Consider the following 13,699-nt stretch of genomic DNA (forward strand, 5'->3'; position numbering starts at 1 on the left):
GCTCCCGCCCGGCGTCTGACGTCAGATGCCGGGGGCGGGGCCTATGACGCGGCAAGCGCCGATTGGCTCGCCGCGTCCCCCTCTGATTGGCTGCCGCTCCGGGAGCCGCGATTGGCTCCCGGAGGGCGCCAAGATTCAAAAGCCCCTGCAGTCTCTGGTCCGGCGCAGGGAAAAAGGTAATCCCTGCACCGGACACCCGCCGCCACGCACCCAGCGCTGGGGACAGACAAGCTGCCCCAGCGCTGTCCCCAGCTAGGGACAGCCCCACTGATGTGCCCACAGGGCATATCTCTACACCTGTGCCATGCCCATACTATCTGCTTCTGCTCCTAGTCTCCTATAGATTTGCCCAGATCTGTGACTCATTTGACTAACTCCGCCTAGTGTTGTGACTCCGCCCAGCGTTAGCAAATGAGTCACAAAGTCACAGATCTGGGCTATTATATAGGAGATATATGTATATATACACACACAATTTATCTGCCTGCCTATTTAGTAGGAGTCCCATTGTCTGAAGTGCCCCGGGCCCCCTATAGCCTTAATCTGGCTCTGATTCCACACTAGGTTTGCCGGTACCAAAATCTGTACAGGCCCACTCTACTAGGTCGTGGGTTCTACTTGGGTTGCTGCCTGGGGTGTCTCGGCTTTGCAGCTCTGCCGAGCAGCTACTTGGTCAGGTTCGAACACGTTTGCTAAGTTCTACAAGTTCGAAACTTTGGCCTCTGAGGACCTTCAGTTTGGTCAATCAGTTCTGCAGGAACCTCAGCACTCTTCCACCTGGTTTGGGAGCTTTGGTACTTCCCCATGGTACTAAATGGATTCTGAGTATCCTCTAGGACATAAGAGAAAATAGGATTTTAATTACCTACCGGTAAATCCTTTTCTCGTAGTCCGTAGAGGATGCTGGTTAAGTATTGTTGTTTGGTTCAGCTGTTGCTGTTCCTGTTTCAAGTTTGGTTAGCTTGGCTTTCCTCTTGTTGTGTGTGCTGGTTCGTAATCTCACCACTATCCTTATCTATCCTTCTCTCAAAGTATGTCCGTCTCCTCGGGCACAGTTTCCTAGACTGAGTCTGGCAGGAGGGGCATGGAAGGAGGAGCCAGCCCACACTCTCAAATTATTAAAGTGCCCATGGCTCCTAGTGGACCCTTCCATACCCCATGATGCTAAATGGATTCCCAGTATCCTCTACAGCAGCGTCTTTCAAATGCTGTGCCGCGGCACACTAGTGTGCCGTGAGTGGTTTCAGGTGTGCCGCTGCCCACCAGAGATGCCCACCGCCTGTCAGAGGTACTTGCCCGGCTGCCGCTTCCATCACTTGCTGTCTCGGGCAGCGCTGTCCTCTTTCACAGGCCGACCTATGACCTATGGTGACATGTGTGACTTAGAGGTCAAGCACGTGACGTAGCCCTGCCACCCACCCACTGCTGCTGGAGTCTCCATCCCTTCTCATCGTTCCTTGTACCTTGGTAGGGGGGGGGGGGAGGCAGGCCGTGTGTGTTATTACTGGGGGTGGGGGCTGTGTGTGGTATTACTAGGGGTGGGGGCTGTGTGTGGTATTACTAGGGGTGGGGGCTGTGTGTGGTATTAATGGGGGGAGGCTGTGTGTGTTATTACTGGGGGTGGGGGCTGTGTGTGTTATTACTGGGGGAGGCTGTGTGTGTTATTACTGGGGGTGGGGGCTGTATGTGGTATTACTGGGGGGAGGCTGTGTGTGTTATTACTGGGGGGTGGGGGCTGTGTGTGGTAATACGGGGGGTGGGGGCTGTGTGTGGTATTACTGGGGGAGGAGGCTGTGAGTGGTATTACTGGGGGGAGGCTGTGTGTGGTATTATTGGGTGGGGGGGAGGCTGTGTGTGGTAATACTGGGGGGAGGCAGGCTGTGTATGGTATTACTGGGGGGGAGGCTGTGTGTGTTATTACTGGGGGCTGTGTGTGGTATTACTGGGGGGGAGGCTGTGTGTGGTATTACTGGGGGGGAGGCAGGCTGTGTGTGTTATTACTGGGGGTGGGGGCTGTGTGTGGTATTACTGAGGGGGGCTGTGTGTGGTATTACTGGGGGGGAGGCTGTGTGTGTGTTATTACTGGGGGTGGGGGCTGTGTGTGTTATTACTGGGGGGAGGCTGTGTGTGTTATTACTGGGGGTGGGGGCTGTATGTGGTATTACTGGGGGGAGGCTGTGTGTGTTATTACTGGGGGGTGGGGGCTGTGTGTGGTATTACGGGGGGTGGGGGCTGTGTGGGGTATTACTGGGGATGAGGCTGTGTGTGTTATTACTGGGGGTGAGGGCTGTGAGTGGTATTACTGTGGGGGAGGCTGTGTGTGGTATTATTGGGTGGGGGGGAGGCTGTGTGTGGTAATACTGGGGGGAGGCAGGCTGTGTATGGTATTACTGGGGGGGAGGCAGGCTGTGTGTGTTATTACTGGGGGTGGGGGCTGTGTGTGGTATTACTGGGGGGGAGGCTGTGTGTGGTATTACTGGGGGGGGAGGCAGGCTGTGTGTGTTATTACTGGGGGGAGGCAGGCTGTGTGTGTTATTACTGGGGGGGAGGCAGGCTGTGTGTGGTATTACTGAGGGGGGGCTGTGTGTGGTATTACTGGGGGTGGGGGCTGTGTGTGGTATTACTAGGGGTGGGGGCTGTGTGTGGTATTAATGGGGGGAGGCTGTGTGTGTTATTACTGGGGGTCGGGGCTGTGTGTGGTATTACTGGGGGGGGGAGGCTGTGTGTGTTATTACTGGGGGTGGGGGCTGTGTGTATTATTACTGGGGCGAGGCTGTGTGTGTTATTACTGGGGGTGGGGGCTGTATGTGGTATTACTGGGGGGAGGCTGTGTGTGTTATTACTGGGGGTGAGGGCTGTGAGTGGTATTACTGGGGGGGAGGCAGGCTGTGTGTGTTATTATTTGGGGGGAGGCAGGCTGTGTGTGTTATTACTGGGGGTGGGGGCTGTGTGTGGTATTACTGGGGGTGGGGGCTGTGTGTGGTATTACTAGGGGTGGGGGCTGTGTGTGGTATTAATGGGGGGAGGCTGTGTGTGTTATTACTGGGGGTCGGGGCTGTGTGTGGTATTACTGGGGGGGAGGCTGTGTGTGTTATTACTGGGGGTGGGGGCTGTGTGTGTTATTACTGGGGCGAGGCTGTGTGTGTTATTACTGGGGGTGGGGGCTGTATGTGGTATTACTGGGGGAGGCTGTGTGTGTTATTACTGGGGGTGGGGGCTGTGAGTGGTATTACTGGGGGGGAGGATGTGTGTGGTATTATTGGGTGGGGGGGAGGCTGTGTGTGGTAATACTGGGAGAAGGCAGGCTGTGTATGGTATTACTGGGGGGGAGGCAGTCTGTGTGTGTTATTACTGGGGGTGGGGGCTGTGTGTGGTATTACTGGGGGGGAGGCTGTGTGTGGTATTACTGGGGGGGAGGCAGGCTGTGTGTGTTATTACTTGGGGGGAGGCAGGCTGTGTGTTATTACTGGGGTTGGGGGCTGTGTGTGGTATTACTGGGGGGGAGGCTGTGTGTGGTAATACTGGGGGAAGGCAGGCTGTGTATGGTATTACTGGGGGGGAGGCAGGCTGTGTGTGTTATTACTGGGGGTGGGGGCTGTGTGTGGTATTACTGAGGGGGGGCTGTGTGTGGTATTACTGGGGGTGGGGGCTGTGTGTGTTATTACTGGGGGTGGGGGCTGTGTGTGGTATTACTGGGGGGCAGGCTGTGTGTGTTATTACTGGGGGTGGGGGTTATGTGTGGTATTACTGGGGGAGGGGTGGAGGATGTGTGTGGTATTACTGGGGGAGGGGGGGAGGCTGTGTGTGGTATTACTGGGGGGGAGGCAGGCCACAGTATGTGTGAAATTACTGGGGGGGGGGTGGCAGCCTGTGTGTGGAATTGCAGGGGGGGGGGGGTAGGCTATATGTGGAATAATGTGGGGGGACAGTTTGTATAATTACTGGGAAGGGGGGGGGGGCAATGAGTGGAATTACTATGGGGAGCAGTGTGTGGCATTACTGTGGGGGCCGAGGTGTTTTATTACTGCAGGGACTAATGTGCTTTATTACTTCTGGTGGCCAATGTGCTTTATTACAGTGAGGGTGAAAGCATTAGTTTTATTACAGTGTGGGCCAGTATATGTTGAGATTTGTTAATATATATTATATTTGATTGAAAAAACAAAACCTGATCAGAATCAGCTTTTATTGGCCAGGTATACTTGCGTATACTAGGAATTTGTCTTCGGTTTGCTATACAACAGCCAAGTAGGAAACAGATAAGCAGGTGGGGGAGGGGGGGCAAGTAAAGTAATACAGATTGGAATACCGTAGGGACACAAGTTAGTTACATGTACGTCTAGTCAGTCAATGTTCTGGAGTTCAGCAGGCGGACCGCTTGGGGAAAGAAACTTTTGAGGCTTCTGGTGGACCTGGCGGCAGAGGCAGAACTCTGGGAGGCAATGGAGTCATCTGCCGCCGGGCTCCTGCTCTGAAGGGGGCACCTCTCCTCCCATTCTGTGACACCATTGAATTAAGTTAATTGATATCTGCCGCTGTCTTTTCAGTGGCCGACTTCCTCACTGGTCCCTGCACCTTACAAATCACACCCACTTTATTATACTGAATATACTCATTTTACAAGTGTCACACCCAGGATTAGAGACCACACCCTATTACACTGGAAGCAGACACCTTACTGATGAAGCTGTTTGTTCCTGTATAGGAAATATGAGAATTCTAACTATATGAAGATACTTCTCTGACAATTACACGTAACTTCATATAGTTAGAATTCTCATGCTTCCTGTACAGGAGCAAATAACTCCATCAGTAAAGTGTCTGCTGGCAGTGTAACAGGTCATGGGTTTTAATCCTGGGTATGACTGCTAAGAATTGTGTGATTTAAAATAAAAAACAATTAAATGTATAAATACGGTATATAAAAAATTTTCAGAACACTCCACACACACACACACACACACACACACACACACACACACACACACACACACACACACACACATATATATTTATCTTGATATACTGTAGGAAATAGAGGGGCACCAATATTTATCTTGCCTCCGGGCAACTGGGATGAACTTACGCCACTGCCTGGCGGGGACAGCCCTGGAACGCCTGCCTGAAGGAAACAAGTTAAACATGCTGTGGCCGGGGTGTAGCTGGTCTTTTACTATCTTTGTTGCCCGCTTTTTAGCTCTGGAAAGTTACAGGTCATGGACTGAGGGAAGGTCGGCCCCGATGTTCTTCTCTGCGGTTCTGACCACCTTTTGGAGCCTGCATCTGTCCCTCGCGCTGGTGGAGCCGTACCATACCAGTATCGAGGAGCACAGTACCGACTCCACAATCGTGGAGTAGAAGAGGAGCAGAAGCTTCTGTGGGATGTTGAACTTCCTTAGTTGCCTGAGGATGAACAACCTCTGCTGTGCTTTACCAACAGTGGCGTCAGTGTTGGACCCCCATTTAAGGTCCCGGGAGATTGTGGTCCCTAGAAACTTGAAGGAGTCCACTAGTGATACCACACTGTCAGCAATCGTTAGCGGAGGTGCACTAGATGACTTCTTCCTGAAGTCCACTATCATCTCGACAGTTTTGAGGGGGTTGAGCTCAAGGTTTTTGTGGATGCACCACTGGGCCAACCGGTCTACTTCCCGTCTATACGCTGATTCGTCCCCGTCCTTGATGAGGCCAATGACGGTGGTGTCGTCTGCGAATTTGATGATCTTTACTGATTGCGCCTCTGAGGAGCAGTCATTTGTGTACAGGGAGAAGAGCAGGGGTGAGAGGACACAGCCCTGAGGGGCCCCTGTATTAATGGACTGCGCTTGAGAGGTGAATTCCCCCGCTTTTACCACCTGTGTCCTATCTGTCAGGAAGTCTACTATAATCCAGGAATTATGTAGCTTCTGGGACCCCCATGCTAAGTAATTTGGGGTGGAGGATGCTGGGGACGATTGTAGTGAAGGCCGAGCTAAAATCGACAAACAGGACCCTCGCGTAGGTAACGGGAATGTCTAGGTGCTGTAGAATGTAGTACAGACCCAGGTTGACTGCATCCTCGACACACCAATTCGATCGATAGGCGAACTGCAGGGAGTCCAGTTGTGGGCCAGTCACAGTTTTCAGGTGATTCAAAACCAGACGCTCAAATGTTTTCATGACCACAGACGTCAGTGCTATCGGCCTGTAGTCGTTCAGGTTCGTGATAGAGGGTTTCTTGGGGACCGGTACAATAGTATACCTTTTTGAGGCAGGAAGGGACTTTCTGTAGCTCCAGCGATTTGTTGAAGATCTTGGTGAATATGGGGGCGAGCTGACCCGCACATGCTCTCAGGGCAGATGGTGACACTCCGTCAGGACCCGGAGCTTTCCTGGGTTGGCCATTTTGAACAATGCCTCCACCTCTTCTTGGACGACTTGCAGTGCCTGGGGTTGGCCGTCAGTGTTCGGGGATGGTTTGCCTTGGCAATTTTAAACTCTTGTTCAGTGTGCTACGGGTTTAAAAGGGTTGAAAATCACTGCTCTACAGACTACAAGAAAAGGATTTACTGGTAGGTAATTAATATCCTATTTTTATCACACCCCTTTTTGTCAACACATTTTCTTTTTTTCTCCATTTTTCACATTCACACACAAGGGGATGGATGCAGCTGCTGCATTCGTATGCTGCGGCCACGTCCATTGGGTCTGCGCATGCGCACCTGCCATTGACCGGAAGGATGTGATTGTATGGTTATTAACAGGAAACGGGCATCCGGCGGCGGCAACAGTGTTGGGGAGATCAGGAAACGCAGGCGCATCATGGGCGTTATCAGGGCTGGCCAATGACTTTGCCTGCATTTCCTGTGTAGGCTGCACAGGCAGGAGTCGACCTCTGTTAGATGCGTTTACAAATAAATAGCAAAAACACTTCACGGGGTGGCGCTACACATGCTGGGCAGTCTGCAGCATGTGAGTATATGGTTGCAGATTGTAACTATGTGCTGGTACGGAGACGTCCTTCTAGCTGTTGTACTGCTGAGGAGTCAAACCGAGGGAGGGGCGGCAGCCAGCAGCAGAAGCAGCATGTCGGAGATCAGCAGCATATTAACTGGCAACAGGTGGCTGCAGTCCAGGAGATGAGTGTTCTCTGCCGGGGAAGGGGGCTGTATTCCCAGGGTGTGGGCTCAGTGGCAGGTCCCGAGACTCTCAGCACTGTATCTAGCTGGCTCAGGTATGCACAGAGGCTCTGGGGATGCAGAGATGCAGATGGCTCAGGGGCTGTACAGAGAGCGTGCAGTTGGCCCCAGAGCCTCACAGCGCTGTGTATCCGGCTGGCTCCGGCCATGTAGTAGAAACAGAAAGGAGACACTGCACATCACAACAGAAGTGCGGCCAGACATAGATGCCGATATATGTTTTTGCTGGTGGGTGTTCGCGGGAGCGGGAATGAACGGGCGGCCGTGGCAGTGACTAATGCCCGTTACACATTATGCAACACATCGTAATGCCCATTACACATTATGCAACACACCGTAATGCCCATTACACATTATGCAACACACCGTAATCCCCATTACACATTATGCAACACACAGTAATGCCTATTACACATTATGCAACACACCGTAATGCCCATTACACATTATGCAACACACCGTAATGCCTATTACACATTATGCAACACACCGTAATGCCCATTACACATTATGCAACACACAGTAATGCCTATTACACATTATGCAACACACCGTAATGCCTATTACACATTATGCAACACACCGTAATGCCCATTACACATTATGCAACACACCGTAATGCCTATTACACATTATGCAACACACCGTAATGCCCATTACACATTATGCAACACACAGTAATGCCTATTACACATTATGCAACACACCGTAATGCCTATTACACATTATGCCACACACCGTAATGCCCATTACACATTATGCCACACACCGTAACGCCCATTACACATTATGCAACACACCGTAATGCCCATTACACATTATGCAACACACCGTAATGCCTATAAAAGGAAAAAGGATTCTAGTGGGAGCCAATTTGCCTTTAAGATAATTTTAAAAATTATTTATTCATGTACATACTGACATTTACAACTTAAATATCCATCAAATAAGTACAGATTACTAAAAAATTCTATATAATGGTATAACAAGTATAAAAATCTTTCAATTTAAGAGGGGATTTTACAGTCAGGTGGTCACAATCAGAATTTTGAAGGAATATATCTCCAACCAGAAGTTTGTGGTGAAGGCTTTTGTCCGAAATCACGAAATCACCGTAATGCCTATTAAACATTATGCAACACACCGTAATGCCCATTACACATTATGCAACACACCGTAATGCCTATTACACATTATGCAACACACCGTAATGCCCATTACACATTATGCCACACACCGTAATGCCCATTACACATTATGCAACACACCGTAATGCCTATTACACATTATGCAACACACCGTAATGCCTATAACACATTATGCAACACACCGTAATGCCTATTACACATTATGCAACACACCGTAATGCCCATTACACATTATGCAACACACCGTAATGCCCATTACACATTATGCAACACACAGTAATGCCCATTACACATTATGCAACACACAGTAATGCCTATTACACATTATGCAACACACCGTAATGCCCATTACACATTATGCAACACACCGTAATGCCCATTACACATTATGCCACACACCATAATGCCTATTACACATTATGCAACACACAGTAATGCCCATTACACATTATGCAACACACCGTAATGCCCATTACACATTATGCAACACACCGTAATGCCCATTACACATTATGCAACACACCGTAATGCCTATTAAACATTATGCAACACACCGTAATACCCATTACACATTATGCAACACACCGTAATGCCTATTACACATTATGCAACACACCGTAATGCCCATTACACATTATGCCACACACCGTAATGCCCATTACACATTATGCAACACACCGTAATGCCTATTACACATTATGCAACACACCGTAATGCCTATAACACATTATGCAACACACCGTAATGCCTATTACACATTATGCAACACACCGTAATGCCCATTACACATTATGCCACACACCGTAATGCCCATTACACATTATGCAACACACAGTAATGCCCATTACACATTATGCAACACACAGTAATGCCTATTACACATTATGCAACACACCGTAATGCCCATTACACATTATGCCACACACCGTAATGCCCCTTACACAACACACAATATATCAATACATATATATGATAGATATAAATATTACACATTCTTTACAGGGGAAAATAAAATGAAAATGAGTGGTGGTATAGATCAGTCCATGTACGGCTGCGACCAATGAGAGGGAGAGGGAGAGAGAGAAGGGGAGAGAGAGAGGGAGAGGGAGAGAGAGAGAGAGGGGGAGAGGGAGAGAGAGAGGGGGAGAGAGAGAGATGGGGAGAGAGAGAGAGGGGGAGAAAGTGGGAGAGCCACTGCTGCTGCGGGCAGCGGGGATGGCGGGTAGCGTTGTACACAATGAGTGACACTACTCACTGTTACTGATGGTAGCTGCTGCTAGCCCCTGCAGTGGATTTAGACGCGCTGAGGGCTGCGGAAGCGCTTCCGTACAGTGTAGTGTAAAAAAACAAAACCCTTAAAATGCCCGCTGCCGAGGAGACAGGCGCTACAGATCAAATGTGACCCTAGCGTCTATCTCCTCCTTGGCAGCGGCCATTTTTTGGGTTTTTTTTTACACTACACTGTACGGAAGCGATTCCGCAGCCCCCAGTGCGTCTAAATCCACTGCAGGGGCTGCGGCAGCTAGCTGCCAGTAACTGGGACAGCGGCTGGTTCCATGGGTGCTCCTGATTGTCCGTGGGTGCTCGGGCCTATGCGGCCAGACAAATCTTAGATCATACTGGTGATGTCAGTAGGGACAACCAGGTCTATTCATGAAACAGTGAAAAGAGTAAAAAAGTTAACTAGTGGAGAAGTTGCCCAGGGCAACCAATTAGCATTGACGTACCATTTATCAAGTGCATGCTGTCCCTGCTCCACAAAAGTAAAGAATGGGAAGTGGGGGACGCCACAGCCCTATATATCTCTTCTCGCCAAACATCAGATAAAGAAGAAATAAAATGAGAAACGTGAGATCTAGGCACTGTGGTTGGCATAAAATAATTCTCCTGACCCTCATTAAAAAAGACAAAACAAATCTCTCGCTCCCCGAACCTTCTCCTCTGCTCCCTGCGTCTCTTTAATTGTGATACTAATGTCTCATTAGAGACAAATGGTTTGCGCTGTCTTCATTCGTCCTGGTGAAAAGCGAGAGGCCAAATGCTCATTTCCTCCGAGCTGTCATGTTCAATCAGCTGCACGTGGTGCGGAACCATCCAAACGTAACTCGCGCTCACCGAAAATGCAATGACTTTCCTGTGATAAAGTCCGAAGCTCTCATTTATTACAGCAGCAAGAAATGGTTTTGAATGTAATTGCTAAAAAAGTTTTAAAGGTTTGTTTGGCAATGTAGTAATAAAAACTAACTTAAATGAAACTGTGGGACAGATTAACCCTCCACGGAATAAATACTACATGGCGTAATACTGTCTACTTGCGGAAGTCAGTGACTCCCAGTATTACTGTAATGAACAATCTGTGGTTATTTGTTTTGTAAAGTATAAACTCATTAACACAAAGGGGGAGATGTATCAAATTAGGGGTCTATTTACTAAGCCTTGGAGAGAGGTAAAGTGGATGGAGATAACATACCAACGAACCAGCTCCTGTCATGTTACAGGCTGGGTTTGAAAATGACAGGAGCTGGTTGGTTGGTACTTTGGGGTCTATTCATGGAGCAGTGAAAAGTGTGAAGTGAGTCAGTGGAGAAGTTGCCCATGGCAACCAATCAGCTGCTCTGTATCATTTTATAGTATGCAAATTATAAATGTTACCTCAGTACTGATTGGTTGCCATGGGCAACTTCTCCACTGACTCACTTCTCAACAGTTTTCACTGCTTCATGAATAGACCCCTTCATCACCGGGAACTCCAGCAGGGGGGTACTGCGGGCACAGCTGTCTCGGGCCTAGCCTCTCTAACAGAGAGGGGATGGATCGGGCTACTTATGCCAACGTCAGTCCCTACCTGCAGCGCTCTATTGAAAATGTTCCTCATAAAATGGCCGCCACCTCAGTGGAGAAGGTTATTAAATATACTGGAGGAGGCTCTATCATCTTTAATAACTGTATCCTTTATGCGGGCGGCAATTTCGGGAGGAATTTTTCAAGTGTTTGAACTTGAAGCAGGCGGGAGTAAACAGTCTGCAGTGGCGATGGCGTGTGCGCGTGCTGGGGGGGTGCCATGATAACGAGCAGAACCCGTGAAAATGAGCAGGTGGTGGGAAAATTACTGCGTGGGCATATTACGGTGACAAGGGCATTAATGTGGGGGCATAATATATTGTCATGGGCATTACTGTGTGGGGCATAATATGGAGACAGGGGTATAACTGTGGAGGCATAATATGGTGTCAGAGCATAGGCATTTCTGGAATGGGTGAAGTATGCGCGGTGCACACCGGCCCCTGGGTCCAGGGGGGACCGCACCGCACACTATGTACCCATATATTATACTTATCCCTCCGGAGTCCTGCTGTGGCGGCCCTGCACTGCGGACGGAAATCACTTGGAAAATGGCGCTCTCCTCTCTTAAAACACCCCTGTATCAGGGGCATTACTGTGGGGACTTAATGTGGTGCAAGGGGCATAATATGGTGCTGCTCCGTATGTGCACTTTTCAAGGCTTAGTACATCTGGCCCTGTGTTTGAAAAATGGCAGGGGCTGATTGGCTGGTACTTTATCTCCATCCACTTTATCTCTCTCCAAGGCTTAGTAAATAGACCCCTAAGTACCAACCAGCCAGCTCCCAACTGTCATCTTTCAAACACAGCCTGTAACACAGTAGTTATATGCAGACTGGTTGGTACTTTATCTCTCTCCAATGTTTGATACATCTCCCTCAGGGCCCATTTAGTTCTGATAATGATGATTTTCTTTAACATTGCAGCTTATTGTGATCATAAATGAATCACTGTAATGTATCAGAAAAACCTCACTGATCCAGAGGCGGGATGGCGCTGTGTGCAGAGCGTTCTGTCTAGATTGCTCAGTACACATCTCCAGGAGAAATCTCCCCATGTGTACCCCCTTAAGTGGAAGGTGATAACGCACCAGCCAGTCAGATTTTTCAAATCCATAATGATTGGCTGGTGCGTCATCACCATACTTGCCTACTCTCCTGGAATAGCAGGGAAGCTCCCGAAAATCGAGTGGCGCTCCCGGCCCCCCTGAAAAGTGGGCAAGTCCCCCAGCCAAGCACCCACAAACCCGCAACCCCCCGCATCCCACCCGCATCTCTTAACAAACCCCCGGCGGCACAGTTGCATTGGCATTGCTAGATAGGGGGCGGAGCCATGATGACGTGAGCATGCGGCCACGCCCCCAATCACGCCCCTAAACATCAGCCTCAACCATCGCCACGCCCCTGCTGCTCCGACCTGGCTGCCTCCTCCCGGAGGGGGCAGCCAGATTGTCTGTAAGTATGGTTATCACCTTGCACTTATTACTGCTTTATCACTTCTCCTATCACTTAATACATCTGCCCCAGTGTTACAATTTGAAACAGTTTCAAACACCTAGGTCATTTCAATTTAAGCAATTTAAGAAACAGTGCAACACATACAGGCCGTTGTAGTACTTGTAGTGCACCAGGTTAAGCTAAGCAGTCTATGTAATCAATGAGTTTTAAAATCCGGAACATTTTAACACAAGCAGGCCATTGTAGTACTTGTAGTGCACCAGGTGGTAACAGGGAAGCCTACCCCCATTGTAAGGTTAACAGCTGGGCAGGGAGAACAGGAGGGGAGCCTACCCCCTCTTACAGCAGGGCTGGTCAAACAGTAGGTGGCGGAAGGGGCTTAGGTTAGTAGCCAGTGTCTCACCCCAATGCTGCGGCTCTTCTGCCACCTTCAACTGGCTCCAAGTCTTCAGCGCCACCCGGGATGCTGAGCACCGCACTAGGCTGCGGGAGTAATTCAGACCTGATCGCTCCTCTGTGAATTTGCAGAGGTTGGCGATCGGATAGTCGCCGCCCAGACAGTCTGCGTACGCCGTGCGAAAATCTCTGCGAACGCCGATCAGCTGCAAATCCATTCACTACTCACTCACCATCTAATGATTTTTCCAGTCTGTGCAGTGTGTGCGTAGCCCAGGACTTACTCCTACAGTGCGATCAGAACAGGCTGATCGGGGCCGGAGCTGATGTCACACACCCGCCCTGAAACCGCTTGGGAACGCCTGCGTATTTCCTGACACTCCCAGAAGATAGCCAGTTACTACCTCCGAATGTCCGCTTCCTGTCAATCAGCCTGCGTTCCCCTAGCGATAAAAAAGTTGCGGGATTTATTTGCAGTTTGGCCTCGCGCCTGCACATTACTATCCATACGTATGCGCAGTCGTTCGATAATCGGCTGCCTTGCAAATTCGCACAACAGCAATTAGGTCTGAATCGGGCCCTGCACTCTGTATCCTTCTCTCCACTCCAGGCTCCTGTCAACGCCGTCCTCTGCACAGCAGCTGGGGGTCCTTCCAGGGTCCTAACTTCGGGTGTGTGG

The sequence above is a fragment of the Pseudophryne corroboree genome, chromosome 5 (genome assembly GCF_028390025.1).
Source record: "Pseudophryne corroboree isolate aPseCor3 chromosome 5, aPseCor3.hap2, whole genome shotgun sequence".
NCBI lineage: Eukaryota > Metazoa > Chordata > Amphibia > Anura > Myobatrachidae > Pseudophryne > Pseudophryne corroboree.